The sequence below is a fragment of the Ixodes scapularis genome, unplaced genomic scaffold (assembly GCF_016920785.2).
Source record: "Ixodes scapularis isolate PalLabHiFi unplaced genomic scaffold, ASM1692078v2 PGA_scaffold3__209_contigs__length_174095766, whole genome shotgun sequence".
Classification (NCBI taxonomy): domain Eukaryota; kingdom Metazoa; phylum Arthropoda; class Arachnida; order Ixodida; family Ixodidae; genus Ixodes; species Ixodes scapularis.
The window spans coordinates 111,872,630-111,890,320 of NW_024609868.1; the positions used below are offsets into that span (position 1 = coordinate 111,872,630).

The 17,691-nt window shown below is 44.5% G+C and overlaps 1 pseudogene; it reads right to left on the reverse strand.

Moving 5' to 3' along the window:
* Positions 1 to 10,248: 10,248 nt before the first annotated feature.
* LOC121837262 lies at positions 10,249 to 13,894 on the reverse strand (annotated as a pseudogene).
* Between the last annotated feature and the right edge of the window lie 3,797 nt (positions 13,895 to 17,691).

The window sequence follows — 17,691 nt, forward strand, 5'->3', positions numbered from 1 at the left end:
GGCTCGCCACGGCGTAGCTCCGTACACTTAACACCTGCCGCAAGTCGCGGCTTTGACTGCATTCAAGTTGATCGAAAAGCGATTTCTCAGCATGTGAAGCATCACTTCCAGCTGAGTGAATATCCGCTCTACAGAGATTAATTCAAGACGGCAATTGCAGCTTTGCGCGAACAGCACAAATAGAAAAAACAATAGAAATACCGGCTACGACGTGCCGTGTGGGGAAACAAACTCATGGCTTCGAACCGCATTGGAGCGGCTTGATTTATTGGCTTTCAAATAATTACGGCATGATCGAGCGTTTACTTTTTAATAAAGGATTCATCCCCTGAGCCATTTAAAATACTCTCAGATGTATGGCATTGCTGGAAAAAATCAACATGCTAGGAATATATTTTATTGCTTAGGGAGTCACCGAAAAGTTCCGTACGTTCAAAACGACCAGTATAAAAGACGGAAACGCAGAGCACGCATGTAGTCTTTGGGTTTGTGTGGTGCTCCGTTTATATTGATATTTGTGTGTATGTATATGTGCTCAATGTGTGTTCACCTGATGCTTGTAATAAGCGTATTGTGTGTATAGTGTACATAGTAGAGGATCCTCAAGCGGGGTAGTAGCCCGAAAAGAGCAAATTATTTTTTGTAGAACATGACTTCGGCGGTACCTAGCGCCACCTAGCCTAGCTACTTGCAATTACTCTGCTTGACCCCGCCATCTGGTGGCTAGCGATTCAACCTTTCACGCTACGCGATAAACAGCGGCTTCGAGTTTGTTCTTTCGAGAGCGGCTTTTGGTTCGCGGATTGAGTTTGCCTTTCTCAGTGATGTGCGGCTGACGAAGGAATTGTGACTCGAGGAACACCAAAGGTAAGAAGACGCAAAGTGCGCGAAGTAACTGGGTATCGGTTGTCTCCGTTTAACATCGCAGTGCTGTCGACGAGAAGACTGAGTAACTGCTTTCGGAACGCAAGTTTCTGTGCCTGTGGGGGGAATCTGGCTTCGGAAATAAACACAGTTTGCGGAAAGCTCGTGTGACGCTTTTATTTGCTGCTGCTCTCGTCCCGTACAAGAGATGTAGCGTCCTCGTTAAGCCTTATTGGGCTCGATTTGCTCGTTTCGGGGCCGCCATATTGAGATGCAAGCGACGGAGGAACTTTGCTCCCCTGCTTCAGGGACGAAAGTTTCTCCCTTTCTAAAGGAACATAGGTTACAAGACCGTTCCTCCCCTAAGGGAGGACTATCCATACCCTTTTTTTAAGAGTGCAGTCCCTTGAAATTGTACCACTCCCACGTGGTACACTGTTCTCCAATGGTCGGCGAGCTGTCAGCCTGGCGCTCCAACCGCCAAATCCAAATTCCTTCTAGAGTCGTCCCCTGCATTTTTCGCAGACTGGCTGGCGCCTACAGCTAAATTATTACATCGCGCAAAAAAAGCGACAATTTTACACTAAGCGACGAAACCCCTTATATACAGGCACACTTGGTTAAAAGCCACAAGCAGCTCCAAGCACGAGTTCTCTCCGCACCGCCTCTGGAGACCCGGGACGTTTCTTAACGATCGCGGGGGAAGCTCTCCCGCCTCGGGCCGCGATGCCCCCGCGAAGTCCTCCCTCCAAAACGCCGACACCCAACTTAAAAAGGTAAAAAAAAAAGAAACAATGCCGACGCAACTCCGGAAAGATAAACTTTTCTAACAAAAAACAAACAAAAACACTTTAATAAGCAGGATTTCTACATACCTAACACTCGACGTGTGGCTTTTCATGCGAAACTACTGCGACCATGGAAGTTCGCAAGCATGCTCGAATTCTTGTTCAGGTTATTCTTCGCGGGAATTCCATTTAAGTGTTCTTTTTGGTCCAGGTCTTCGCTGTCAACATGGGAATGGGATTTTCTTTCGGTGAGTGTCTGGTTCCGGAAGGTTTAAATTTGTTGCTAGCAGGGTTTTCAAATATTTTGAACTTCATCGTTAGGAGCCTGGGAACCAAAAAACAACCGCCAAAATTTGTATTTTCAATCAAGGTTATTTAGTACAAAAATCATATATCATACTTAAAAAAAAAACGGACAAAGGAAAAGGTAGGGACAAACACAACAAAGTCTCTCTTTGTGGAAACTTTCGTCTTCCTTTTTCCTTGTCTCGGTTATTTTTTTTTTTTTAAGTATGAACGTTTACCAGCTAGCCTGCACCACAACCCTTATTTCAGTGATGATATTCAGAAGGAGGTTCAGTTGGTTCGCCCGCCTTGACCTTTGCGTTTCACGTTTTATGATCTGGCTCGTCGACGAAATAGTGCTCGGATATTTTGTATGCTGGTATCAAAAATATATTTCGCTGTATTTCTTATTTCTTTTTCTAAATGACGTAGGGAACTTTGAAACAAAGATTCCGGGGCTTGAGTAGACTGCTCTCAATTGGTGGTGAGATAAGTTTGGTTGAAAATCCTCGGGCAAACGAAGCCGACATAGCTCACATATATTTCGGATGTGTGAATGATTCGTTTGACAAAACAAATAGAACGTGATGACATAGTAGTCATGTAGCGCATGGGCCGCATCACCGAAGGCTCAAACACTATATGGCTAAAAGCAACTCGAATACATGAGTAGTGATTGCTTTCAAATTTTAGAATTGAACGCAACCACTTTGATTGTAGTCACCGTCATTGCCAGCGTTATCTCAGAAACAGTTCACCATACAATGGGGTGTTACCACGAAATTTTACCAGCCAATGAAACTCCGCTCGTGCAGGGCCAAGCATCACCATAGCTCAATATCTTTTAGCACTGGAAGCCTTCGGTGCCACGTGCCCGCTTGGCACTTTTCATTTCTGCCGAAGCGGTGGAAAAAACGCACACACACACACACACACACACACACACACACACACACACACACACACACACACGTACGTACGCACGCACGCGCGCACGCAAACACGCACGCACGCACGCACCCACGCACGGAAGACGGTTGGCGTATGTCTGCCGTCGAGACGCAATTTCTATAGTGCAGTTCGACTAATGCCTTTAGCGTGAATTATGCAGTAGAAATTGCACAATTCTACTCGAGTGAAACCTCAGCGCGTATCAAAATGGCACAAAGTTTCCGTAGTTTAAATTCATGAAATGAAACCCCACTAGCAAAGTTTTAGTGTATCATATATTTAAAACTCCCCACGCCGGTCGTCTTGAATTACAAAACTATTTTCATTTGATTAAAAGAAATATAGGAATACAAACTCAAAAGAAGCTTAACAAATATAGTCCCAATGTTCCTTGGGGATTCTCGGGTAAGATATGTTATTCATAGGAACATCGTTCAATTAGATAACTAACGAGGATATTTCCACATGCTTCTCACTTCTCCTTCAATATTAATGTTAAATGGGATAATTTTACACCGGGTACTCAGTATTGTAGTAAAATAAAGGCGGGAGATTTTCCTAATATTTTTGTTGTAAAGTGTTGATAAAGATATTAAAAGTTTTGTTATGCAAAACATTAATAATTTTGTAAACTCGAAGTTTAATACGAGCATTTTAGTAGGCGCTCCCGCTGGTAAGTTTGTTGCTGAAAATCATAAGGTAGCGTCCCTACTGAAAAATCTCATAGTTCTTATATAACTTTATATAAGAAGTCATATGAGGGTTATGAGAAGATATAAGAACATATGATGCCCATATGAGGCTTATAAGAATTATATGAGGAAAAATATTTTTCTTATATAGTTTTATGAGATGAGATGGAGATCATATGCCTCATGAGCCATAGAAGACAAAGAAAGTTCTTATACGGGTCAAATGTGGAATAAGAAACTTATATAAAATCATATCAGAAAAATTGCTCCTCATAAGTGGCATAGGAAAAAAAAACATTCGTCATTAAAATCAAATGAGAATAATCGGGTTTCCTATATGGCATACGAAATGTTTTTCTAACAAAGCCAGAGCCAGACACTGTCATTTTTACTGAAATTTGGGACCTATCTGTCAATGTATTGATCTCAAATGCTATTAAACCGGAACTGGTCATAATATGCAAGAAAAAACACTAGAGGTGTGGACACGGTACATGGACCAAAGCTTTAAATTTCTGCTAAAACATTCCCATTTATCTCAGTTTTGCCTCTCGGGGATCTGGCGTTTAAAAAAAAAATCCCCTTGGTCCTGCGATTTTTATAGGAAAATATGTCATCGACACGAGTATCAAAAAATGAAAGGCGTTTACAACTCCCTGTAACGCCGAATTAGAGCGCAGCCCTTGAGGAGGAGTAGGGGAAGGTACGGAGAGGAGGCTATGCCCCTCCTTCTCTCCTGCTCGCCTTCCATTTAGGGGAAATGTTTCCGCTAGATCTAGTGGGGAAATTTTTTCTGCTAAATTTAGCGGGGAAAATATTCCGCTAAGTTTAGCGGGGAGAACTTTTCCGCTAAATTTAGCGGGGAAAACGCTTCCGCTAAATTTAGCGGGGAAATTTTTTCGCTAGATTCAGCGGGGAAAATTTCCGCTAAATTTGATGGGGAAATTTTTCCGCCAGATTTAGCGGGGAAAATGTTCCGCTAAATTTGATGGGGAAATTTTTCCGGCAGATTTTGCGGAGAAAATTTTTCGCTAAATTTAGAAATTTACCCATAATGCGCCGCGCGGTTACGCCGATGGCGACGGCGACGGCGACGCCGCTCATGCCGGAAATGGGTCCCTAAGAGCTGCGCTATGAAATCTGGTTGTTTCAAGACCACCTCAATTTTCGTGTCAATAAATCAAAGAAGCAAACCTACAATATAGAAGAAACTCGAAATATTTACTCGAATTTACGTTACCGCTGTCTCCTTTGTTCCGATGTCGCTCAGTTGTTTATATCCGTGTTTGTTGCAAGGATCCCATCCTCGTCGCCATTGTGATGTACCGGTAATTTTAGGATAACGCAGGATATATATTTATTTAACTGGTATATTAAATTCGGTTGACAACGTCTTCTTCGGTCTGCGACCGCGCCCAGTCTCTTCTTTCGCGCAGGCGTCACGTTCTTCTCCGTGGCTCGCTCTCCCTCGCCGGCGTCTCCGGTTGCATCAACCCGCGCGCCGTTGCCTGGGCCAAAGGTCGTGTTCGCTGTGCGTGGCAAATACGCACACATTAGACGGCACGCACACAGTACATGGCACTCGCACATGCATTTTTCTTAACTAGCTGGGAGGACATCTTAGCGTCTTTCGAACTGAATCTTCTAACATTATTTTATATTACTGGAGCATGTTCCCGGAAAATGGCATGAGCTAGAGCTAAATAATTTTTAAGTTTCGCAACTTGCTGCATAAGGGCAGCATGATAAAAGTTGCCAAAATATCTGCGGTTGAGTGGCTGCGTGAGTAACTACCATACTCTAGAAGAATTGAAGGTTGAGCTAGTTGGTAGTTATTCATCTTGATTATAAAAGTGCACAAAAAATGAGGGCAAAAATAGAAACATGTACGACAGACAAGCGCTCACTCTCAAAGACACCTTATTAAACCTGAGAGACAACGTAGAAATTGAATTCCCCTAGCTCCCCTTAGACAGATCTCATCAGCCAGTTTAGCTCCGCCACCGCTGCCGCAATGCATGAGAGGAACTTTAGTCTTCCTGCACGTGCGACAGCCCCGCTGGGGGTGTGCGCAAGCAGGGCGTGAGATGCCACGAGGGGCCTTGTGCACTGCAGCCTGCGTTTAGTGAACTGAAATTATAGCGGCGTCCCTCATGCGTCGAACGGCTGGTGAAATTGATATATTGCCTGTAAAAGAAAAACCTGCTCTCTGTATTTATTCACTTCATCATTAAAACTTTTCCCCAGAACGTGGAGGCATGATTCGTTAAAAGTGCACTAAATACGTTACTGAGATTGTCTGTTCTTGGTGATAACTCATTCTATGGGCTCTAAGCGTCCTGAAAGTCCAAAAATTATGCCCATGCGACTTCTATTTTGCTACTAAAATGTGATCGAAGTTCATGCTACGCCCATTTTTGAGCGGAAGAATCTAACCAGGATGCGAAGGACACAATTCAGCAGAGGCGCCGAGCGTGACAGCGGGCGCTCATCTGTCAACCATCTGTCATCAGACTTGCGGTTCAAAATGCGCTTAAAAATGAATAGCAGTTCAATACACTACACATTTTGTATTGACTGTTTAAAATACTGTGAGGACACCTTTCAAATGTCCAGTTGATTTTTGAGCATGGATGAAGGTGTGCTTTGTGAAAACAAACTCAAAAGTATGAAATTCACATTTCAATAAAAACAGTCTTTTAACATAGTTCGCTTTCTCGGATTGAAAGCTTTTTGTTAACTTAGCTCGTGTAAACCCAGTTTGCACTATAGTTTATAAAAAAAGACTTAACATTTTTGAACCTCAGCAGTGTACTAACAATTTCAGAGCCATGCCCGACTACACACGGGCATACAAACTTGCACCTGAAGTTGCACTCTGACGCAACTTCCTGCCTTGTTCGGCTCAAGTCAGGTTCTGAATCTCATACATCCAGTATCATTCATGGGCCATCTACAAAAACATCTTCTATGTTTTGCAGTGTCACTTGTTGAGGGCTTGTGTAAACCTTTGTTCGCATTACTTTCTCTGTGCTTGGGCCTGCCTGCAACTCTGTTGTTTCAGATTGGTGAACGCATGCTATCGAACTTCACGGTGCTGAATCTGTACTGGGATATAGGATCTGACGACAGTGAAAATGAGAAATTTTCAGTTCTAAATAATGGTAATGGCGAGTAGTTACTACCTAAAGTTGCTACATGCCGTGTCACCGTCCCCTTGTGGTGACGGCAACCCTCCAGAAATATGTTGTTGTTGCCGGAAAACCATCTCCATTGACTTGATCTGTGACATTTAGAGGAAACAGCTTTTCTCACCACTCCATTTCGTAACGAAACAAGCGAACAGTGTGCCATCTTTGTTTTCCCCATCTTTCTGCGCCGCCATGCATGCAGGTCATCGCTGAACCATGCATCTACAAACTGTTTGTCCGTTCGACAGACCTAGGATTACCACGGGACGACGTTCATCAGTGACAGTGATTGGAAATATTGACAGAAGAAGTACATTCTACTCCTTTATTTATCAAAATGTTCTTCACTTGCTGGTAGAATGGGTAGGCCCAACCGGGGAAAGAAATGCCGTTGGTAATTTCAACAGTTTCGCCGGCATATAAAGGGATTCTGTGTTTTCAATTTGCATTGCTCCGGTGAAAAGGTTGCACTTGGACTGTGTGTAGCGTGTAGTGACCTTGAGTAGTGTGACGTTTAGCTGAGCTGGCATTGTTTAAAAAACGAGACCGAAGGTCATGCTGCCAGTGTGTCATAATAATAAACATTTTTCAATGCTGTCTGTTTACTTTTCCAGTCTTCTGCGATCGCTGCACGCGTAAAGCACTCGTATGAAACATTATCAAGTGGCAGCCACAAGATCTTTTTCTCAAATCAAGTACAAAAAGGTTTTACTGGTGGTGGAAGGTTTATGCTCCGTCCATTAAACATTGTCTTGCGGCGCTCGCTTTCTTGCACACATTTTACCACATCATACGTTTCCGAGAAAACCCAACGTTACTTTACCTGGCTTCGTGACTAGTTAGAGGCGTGGGACATTTTTTCTGGACATGAAATAAGAAGTAAGATTGTAGGTATTTTCCTAACTTTTTCTTTTTGTAAAAGTAGTTCTTATTGAGCTTTGAGAATTACAAAACAAAGAAGTAGAGTTTGAAAACTGTGGAAACGACAAAGAAACAATGCCTAGGTGGCGCGTCCCCTCCGAGGAGCAGCGTTACGATCCCCATTGGCGTCATCTGCTATGACTTTCAAGGTGGGTTCGGTTGTCAGCTCGCCATTCTCCTCTTCAAGACGGCAGAGACTGGTTGAATGTAAAGTCACTATAAAACGACGGTACGGATATGTCTTCAGAGACGCTGCAGCGCTTCGCACATACCATTGGAGGGGCCTTATACATATTGAAGAGTCCTTTTTCTTGCTTGATTTTAATTTTGATTTGCTTATAACTTCGGATATAATGAAAATTTTGACAAAAAAAATTGTTTCCTTATGTTACTCGCCATCTGAGGTTAACCTGATCACAAGCTTCAGACCAGTAAAAAATCGTTGAGGAGCTGTTTAAAAAGAAAAGCAAGCTTTCAATTTTTTAATAAAAAATTGCCTCTTACCAGAACAGTGGATCAGTGATGGAGTGATCTCTCTCCGAAGCAGGATGTGGACGGCCTGAGAAAGCCGAGCGAAGTGCCTCCAGTACCGGGAGTGCAGGACATCAAGGGTGAAGGGTAGGCAGTAGTACAGCAGCCACAGCCTCCACTCACTAGCTTTCCAGAATGCCCTGTCACCAAGGGATCTCGGGAGGCGGGTGAAACAATGAAGAGGCTTGATGGTCAGCAGTCGTTAATTTAGTGTGCTGAGAACCACTGGGCGACCTGCATTGAAAATTACAAAAAATGAAACCAACATGTTCTCATTCCTTTTGAGCAATGGTTAATTAAACAAAATATTGTACACACAAATTTACAATGAAAAAGGAAAGTCATACTGTAGTTTTTTAGTATAGATGTTTAACAGTTTATGTTAGATGTTGTGCAGGCTATCTAAAGCTGCAGATTATGCAATGAATTGTTTCAAGATCTTTTGTTTTCACCAGACCGGTGCGGTATGTGTGTCATGATAACAGTATTTTGTGTCGAGCTCATATAAGGACCACAAGATCATACTGTCTGCGTATGTTGCCTTCAATTTAGGTACTTTCTGGGCGACACATTGTTCACTTGGGTGCGCCCAATGAAACAATGTAGACCAAGCTAAATCTTGAAGACAAGCTCTGTCACTCACCCACAAATGAGGACCCCGACTCCTTATGAAGTCCCCAGAACATGCAAGCAGCAACTGAAGTGCATTGCTACGGTATCTGCTGGAGGCTCGGTTGGTTTTGAGACCACAGAAGAGCACATGCCCATCCGACTGTGCCTGCCCCAGAGTCTGGCACAACATGCTACTTCAGTGGCCAGTGTGATGAGCTTCTGGTATGGATGCCACCAATGAAGATAGTGCTTGCAGTTTTGTGGTGCATACCGCCAAGCAGGCGCGCCCAGCTTTACAACAATCTGGGCTTACTGCTCAGTCAACTTGTCATGACTTGTTACTTTCTGGATGCCATTCAGAAAGCGTGATATTCACTATATCTCATGTTCAAACAAAAAGCCAAGCTTGCAAAAGGTACATGCAGCAAGAAAAAAAAAGGAAGAGAAAACAAAACACAGTTTGAACCAAACCTCAGTTCGATCTGGAGCCGAGTGCACCTGCTCAGCATTATACACTGAAAAGCTGCAAGCACTATCTCCAGTAGCGGTATCTGTGGCAGACACTTAACATGGCGGCTGTCAAAGCAGCACCTTGCACTAGATTCTGGGGCAAGCCCCGTGTCGCACAGGAGTGGATGAGTACACATGCTTGCAAGCACTTACATCACTTTTCTGTGGCCTCGGAACCAGGTGGGCAGGCGATCCAATGATGCACTTCAGCCGCCACTCGTGCGATTGACACATTTTGCACTGGCAGCTGCAAGGTTCTGCGGCACTCAGTTCTCCCACCCCCCCACCAGGCATGGCCAGACAATGGAAGATTTGCTTTCCGCCTGAGGAGTGGGAACGGCAACCGCGCCACACTGAGCAGTATAGGCGGGGAATCACAGAAGAGAAAAGCAGAGCACAGGACCGTGCCTATTATGCATGAGAGGCAATTTCAATGTGCCAAGGGTGGAACCATGTGAACGAGGAAGAGGCACAAAGAAGGCAGCAAAGATGGGCCGAAGATGCTTCCTTCTAAAGCACAAGTTCCAACAAAGCAACAGCTGCTGCTGCAATCACAGCATGCTTTGAGTCGTCGCCCCCCAATTTTTTTGTTTGCTCTCATGTACTCATGATTAAATGTAGCGGCTTTCCGGCAATATTTTCTGTATTCACTAATTCAAACGAACCACTACAAGAGAAAAAAACTGTCTGGAAAAATCCAAAGAAAAAAAGATTGCTAGTGGTTATGTTTACGAAAAGGCATACCAATGTAGAATCTCTGTTCGGAATTCGTCGATCCTAGATGGAGCTCTGTCAACTGCTTTGTGACACCAAGTAGCACATAATGTATGTAACCAACAGGGTACCCCCAGACGGGGTCGATTTTGAGCACACTGGCAAGCGTACATGGTCCTTCGATGCCTCCTACAGGCTTCCGGAATCGCTCCGCAAGTTTCCGTCCCTTGATATGGACTCCGCTGTTCTCTCAGCCGGTTCATCCTCTTCTTGCACGTAGCGTATGCATCCTGCAAAAATAAAAAGGTGCAATTATAGCATATGAATCTCATCATTATTACAGATAGCTCCACAGCTAACACAGGTATCTCAAAAGCCAACCTTTTATCTGAGACACCAAAACTCCAATAAATACACATATAATAGGCAATGCACCGTTTTGAGTTTTCATTTTACACACTTTGCACAACAATACGGGCATAAGCGTGATACAAGTATACTCACACATAATACTACTGAGCCGCAAGTCTCACTTTCGCAATGTAATTTCACGACTACATACACAATATTCCATTCCTTCTAGCCTTTTCGAAACTTGCTTATACAGAGAATTCCTTTTTCTATGGAACGAAATTTCTTAAAAAAGGGCGCTAGAGTTAAGTGAACGCAGTTTTCATTTTTTGTTTGCAAGGCTCGACAGATATTAGATAAGGCGATAACCGTCACAGAACAAAAATCCGTCAACTTTTTAATTGCTTTATGAACCGTGTTGTAGTTGCAGTTTTAAAGCCAGTGAAAGTAAGCTGGCTTGTTGGAATGCTGGTCGGAGCGGCAAAAATCCCGCATCGGGCGCCCTTGTCTCGATAAGTCATTGAATGCGGGAGTGGAAGGCTGCCGCAATTTCATATGCGGGGGAGGATGGTAATGAAGATAAGCCAGAAACATAGGGTGAACTTAACAACCTTCTTTAGATGTCTGGCTGTAGGGTTTGAGGCACCATCTAAGAGAACCGTGCGCCATTCATTGTCTCCTTTTTGTGTTGAGAATAAGGGGAAAAAATTGTTTTGTTAATCTTATGTGAATTCTGGGAATTGCTCCCTTTCTTTTCTTTTTTCAAGCAAAGTTCAAAACTATGAGCTATCTGCGCGAATTCCATGCCATAATGTGTGAAGTGACCTTAAACAAAAAAAGACAAAACAATGGCTGGCTTGTGGCTCTCTCAGATGACGCATATTAAAACGAACATTTTGATGTACAAACAGTGGCACCAAGCTCGCCCTAGATGTGCCGCTTATCATTATTACCGTCCTTCCCTGTTCACGAAATCGCGACAGTCCTTCTAGCCTTGCTCTCAATGAAGTATCGCGACGGGCATGCCTCATGTGGGAGTTTTGCCACTCCGGCCAGCGTCCCGACGAGCCAGCTCATTTTGATGCCAACTGTACTAGCATCTCATACATAAAAAATATACATAGCTTGAACTCATGTAATTTGGCCAGCCATGCTGGTTGCTAAACTTCAACGCTTGACTGTTTTACACCATAGAAGTGGTACTTCGAGGCAAGCAATAAGAAGGAGTAACCCCCAGCACTGCACAATTATGTCACATAGAGGAGATGTAGATAGTTCCAGCCTACCAGCCACATGCTCCCCTTTGATCGGACACCACGGGCATCCAAAATATTCCGAATGCAGGGCATGGTTCTGCACCGCTGCACGTGTAGGAGCGTCTGCATAGCAACAGATCAGGCGAACTTGTGACTCGTCGTCTGCTGTTCCATACATCCACTGGATCGGGTCCATGTCCGTCACGACATCAGCAAACTTGCTCATGAATAGCTTCATGTTGTGGTTTTTTTTTCCGAACCACAGTCCGGCAAAAGTTGTGTTGCGGAACCATTCTTCTGGTGGATGTTCAGTGACTGTGAACTGGATCGGCCAGGTGGAAGACCGGGACGACTTGAACACAGGGATCCCGTTGGTGTATTTACGGTTAATGTCAAGTCTCCAGGCTTCACCGCAGCGGCCTCCTTGAGGTTTCGATACCCATAATCATTGGAGATGTCCGTGACCGATGAGCTCGAAAGTGATGTCTCAATGGCGTCAAGATTCTGACTGAAAACCTCTTTTTTTTTATTATAATGCAATTAAATGCAAAGGTGCAAGCGAGCTGGACAAGAATGACGAATATAATCCCTGGAGAAGGGGAACAAGAGGGACAAAGGACAAACATGAATCTCCAAACACAGCTAGGTGACTGGTGAGCAGATGCTCACCAGTCACCTAGCTGTGTTTGGAGATTTATGTTTGTCCTTTGTCCCTCTTGTTCTCTTTTTTTAGGTTTTGCGATCACGTGCTTCACTTCCTGACTGATATCGACAATCGTGAAGTAGCTGCGCCCTGCTTCCTCGTCAGCTGAAGTGCTGCACAAAGTGCACGCCGACTTTCCAGCGCCGTCATTTTGAAGAAGCCCAGAGCGGTTTGCACGCTCACAGTAGTAGTACTTCTTTGAGACTGTGGATGTTTTTTGGCTTCACAACTTTCGGAATAGGTACTTGCTACTTGGCAAGACATTTTGATTTTTGCCAAACATCTTGTTTAGTAGCTTCAGAATGTCGTCCAGCGCACCCCATGTGAAATTGTGTGCGTGAACTATTGACATGAGCCTGGCCACGGCACTGGTTTTAGTCGTGCTGGAGTGAGGCAGAGTTCACATGCCGATTTGGGCGAAGCACCTCCTCATTAGATTTTCACGGTCGTCAGAAAGAAAGTTTCGTGGAGCCCTGGAGCTATCGTCATCTTCCGGTACAATCTCTTCAATGGAGGCTTCGTAGGACGGCCCAAGAATGTCAGAATCTCCGAAGTCTGACAGACCGTCCCAGTCTGACTGTGGGTCAGCACTCCAACCGTCTTGATCTTCCCAGTGGTGTTCGCCTTCGGTCAAAGACGCGGTGGATTGAACGCCACCATCGCCGGGGCGCTGTTGTGAGTTATCGACAGCGGTGCTCTCCTGCGGTAACTGCAGTTGTTCGTCGGTTGGTGTTGCCGGTTGCTGCAAGCCAACGTTACTAAAACACTCAGTTGGGAAACTCCCATAGAGACAGCCCTAAAAATATGGCCCCAATCTGTCTCCGAGCACCGAGCTAATGACGAACACAACGCCACCATTTCTCCCGCAGCGGCCACTCGAGAAACTGCACGTGACTTCTATTTTTGGCTTTGACAGGGGTGAACCCCTGTCTCCCCGGCGGACGCGCCGCGTTGAACTACTGAAGTTAAAATGCACCTAGGTCGGGACGCGCTACCTGAAAGGCCCGCTGAGGCATGGTTTTATAAAAACAATATTAATTGTTCCGCAAAACCTTGCGAACTAAAGATGATAAAAACATCACGCGCCCATCATTTGGTACTAAACTCCAATAAATTTCATACAAAAAGAGTCTTTTCCGTTTGTTTTTACGCAAAAAAAGGCTTTCAAAAAGCTCAAGGGGACCATAGTACAGACAAACGAAAAAAAGTGGCGCTGTTGTCGCATTTAGCTCGGTCTCGGTGGACGCCAGCGGCCCAGGTTTCGACGGCGAGTTTCCCAACTGAGTGTTTTAGTAACGTTGCTGCAAGCTAACGCCTGGCGCCAAGTGCCCCGGTTGGTCAGCAGATGGGAAGCTTAATGCAGCTGCGAAACCCAAAGCAGATTCGGCTAGGTGCGCTTTCTTTTGGTGGTGGTAATGTCGCGTAGATTTCGGAACGACGCACTCCGCACACTTTTCGAGGTATTTTTTCCTTCTTGTTGGTCGGCCGGTTAGGTTCTCTATTTCAACTGTTACCAGAGAGTCATGTCGTGGTTCAGTCTTTCAGATGTGCTGTAAATATGGAACTGACGCCTCGATAAGCAATACGAAGGCGACCAATACAAGGGAACACACAACACCGCAGCAAAACCGGAAACCGGGAGACCCAACAACCAGGGAACGGCTCGAGCTTGGATTAGGTTGGATCCATGGGTCGAATGGTACACATATTACGCAGATCAAACAATGTGACTATTATATAGCATTATATCAAATTACGAAGCGAAAGTTTGTGTAAAATAATAATTTTAATTCGCTGAAGTTCAAATTGGCCGATATTTGAGCTTTCGTTAACACCAAGTGTCCCACCTAGCTACACCGTCGTCACCGTCGTTCCAGAACGATGTGTTTAATAATAACGACTTAAATATTTCTTTAAATTTTCATTTAAAACTTCTGAGTTCAGCGATTTCCTTGGTAGTATAAATTTATAGCACTTCTCCGCCTTTAGCCGATAATTAAATTCGCTACTACGACAACTACGGCTTGGCCACATTGATAGTTTTTGTTTTTCGCTCCGTTTGTTCTTTGTTTCAGTGTCGTCGTGCCGTGTTTGTAGTCCTTTTTTTCTTATTCCGCGCCTGCTCAACGATCGCTTCTAGCTGGTTCGTTGTAGCGTTCTTTCGTCATCAGCGAGCATGTTCCCGTACGTACGCTATGAGGACAAGCACAAGGCCGTGCTACTCACGACTTTGATCAAGCGTTTCGCGCCGGGGGACGCGGACGACTTTGACCACGAGAAGTCCCAGATGGTCTTCTGGGTAGACAAGAATGGTAGTCAGGCCGGATACTACAAAGCAAAAGTCGTCATGCTTGGAGGTAAGTTAATGCTGGCGCATAATTCATCGAGGCGGGCACCGATCACAAAATCTACGAATGTGATGCCGCTAGTCTGTACAACATGGCGGCGCCCATCGGCAGCCATTTTGGATACAAATGACTCGGCCAAGGCTCCACACGCGAGCCGACCCTGTAGGTTAATGTGCTTGTAGACTCCGAGTGGCTGACACCTCTACTCACGCGTTATCCTTCGGGGTCGGCCCGTCTGCTGCATGAGTCTTTATTGATAATGTGTAGTCGCCAGGTTGTAGGAATCAGCAGCAAACTTCGTAAAGATGCCTTGCACTAACGTAACAGGGGACTGCAAAAGGGCGTTTTTGGTACGCGCAGCTAACCTTCAACAGCGTTAATGTCACGATGTGGAACGCTCGCGGAGGCTCGTGACAACGTACCCTAAGCTGCGTTGATAAGACGGCAGTCACATGCCTTGCACGTGACTGCCGTCAGGTGCATGGCATGTGGTTTTGCTATTGACCTTGTCTAAAAGAACTGTGCTTCTATTCAGAAACCGAAGACCTCTTGCTGCGCTCAATGATCAAGCAGAGGATTGGAATTCCTCGCATCATCCACGATAACCGGGAAGAACAACCAGTGAAGGTAATTCTGAGGTTGTAGCATTTTCCCCGATCGCTTTTCAGTGGTAGGTAGGTAGGGATGTTTATTTCACTTTCACACACAGGGGGCCTCCATTCTTTTTTGTTGACCCGGTTGGTGCGATGGCGTCAAAGGATAGACGTACGATAGGTTGAGGCTTGGTGTTTTGTCTGGACCGTCCTTCGCTAGCACCCGTACCAGAGCTTCACTTGTTCCCTTGTGAAAAGAACAAGTGAAGCTCTGGCGCGGGTGCTAGTGAAGGAGGACATTCAGTTGGACACAAGCCAATTTCAACCCTTAGACGCTGAATGCTACGGCCAAAAGATTGGCCCCTAAAGAGAAAGCGCAAAATATGGTGTACGATATTCCCTGCGCGGAGTGCCCGTCCTCGTACATCGGGGAAACAAAGAACTATCACAAGCGGATTCGTCAACACAAGGTTGATGTGCGCCACTTCAATCATGACCACAGCGCGGTTCCTGAACACTGTGAAAAAAAATTACCACCGCACTGACTGTCTTAACACACACATCTTCGACATGGAAACTAATACCCGCACGAGGCTCTTTCTGAATCTTGGCACATTCAGACCACGCCAACAAACATTAATAGGTCTCTTGGCACATTTCCGTCTATGTACAGGAATGGGCTCCACAACGTCTCATAAAAAAAACAAAAAAAAAACGGCCATGGCCCATTTGCCATTGCCATAGAGGAAAAAGAAGATTGCAGCTCCTTTTTCCTCCTTTCCTTCGTAGTCGCCCCTGAAGAAGAGGCCGAACAGGCCGCGAAACTTTGGGCCCCTGATTTTGGGGATGGGGTTGGTCGTCCTATTTTAATAATTACTTCCCCCAACCAGACAGAATTTTGTCTAATGTAGTAAACATCGCTTTACCTTATTTTTGCATTCCTTACCACCTTCGCCGTTCGCCTCCTATTTTTGTGCTACATCTTTCGGCTATATTCATTGTTCCCGGTAAAGCCTGTGCTTTGGCTCTTACTGGTCGCGAAAATAACGGCCGCTAGCCATTACCTTTATGATTGGTGCTGCGACGGCAAGGTTGCCACAGAACCTGGGCGCTTGCTGTATCCTTTAATTTTTTTTTAACTTTGTTTAAAATAAAATAAAAATTTGATGTCCTTTGCTTATTTTGGGAACATTCCGAAATTCGGAGTTAGGCCCTTGTTGTGATATGGGCGTACCCTTGTTATTGTACAGTATACTGGTGTACATTTTTTAATCCAAATTTTATTTTTAGATACGGGCTCACTGCAGTCTGAATGCCATTTTCACAGTCTGTTGGTGCGACTGGTAGACATTGGATGGGTGGATATATAACCGTGGCAATATTTGGACTAATTAGCCAAAATTTATTTATTAACTTTTTACAATTGAAACTCTAATGGCATCCATTATTAGGTTCTCACCTAATTTAAACAATCCGCAAATCTAGGGGGGCCTTGATATATTTATTAAGTTCTGCATTTTCTTCACCCAATTCAAGAGCCGCTCGCTGTTTTGAAGTCGGTGTGTGTATATTCTAGCTAGAATGAATAAGCATGTTGTGAAATAGATGGCTGCATGAGCTTCTTGAAAGTACATGCCGAACAATTACTACACCTACGTTTTCAACACTTGAATGGGACGGGGATTCTGTGACGTAACATCCGGGGAAACATATTAGTCAAGTTCTTCTACAGTGATAACTTTTTATACTGCTAATCCCAACTATTGTAATTCTCAACGTTTCTACAGATTGATCTGGGTAGTGGTGTGTCAATGACGGCAGCGCAGTTTAACCCCTGTGCCGATGAATCTGACACCGACTCAAAATTGGTCAGACATGCTTGCCTGGAAGAAGCTGGAGGCCTCGAAGAAGCTGGAGGCCGTTCGGGGTAGGTACAAGCTTGCTTTTCACTAACAAAATATTCTGAGCAATCAAGGTTTCCCTTGTCGAAGCAGATGATGGAGAGGGCGGATGTTTACTTCGTACGAAATAACCATGCAGTCTTTTAAGAGTGTTTTGAAGAGACAACTTTTCTGGAGCATGAACTGATTTCTGAGTTGGCTACAGGTTACGTGACTTTGCACTTTCATCCAAACTTACTATCAGCTTTATTCATACTTGTAACTGCAACCAACTTGTGATTGACTTCTTTAATTTCTTTGCTTTGACAATGCCTCGTTGCTCTTGTGATCGTGAAAATCTTTGCCACGTAAAGCAAGCATTGATGTAAAGCTATATGTGCTGCTGGAAACTGCATCCAGCAACCATCTTGCTCAGGTGTCATTAATTGCGTAATTTAATGTTAGAAAAGGTTTTTTGTGCAATTGTTTTAAAAACCAGGC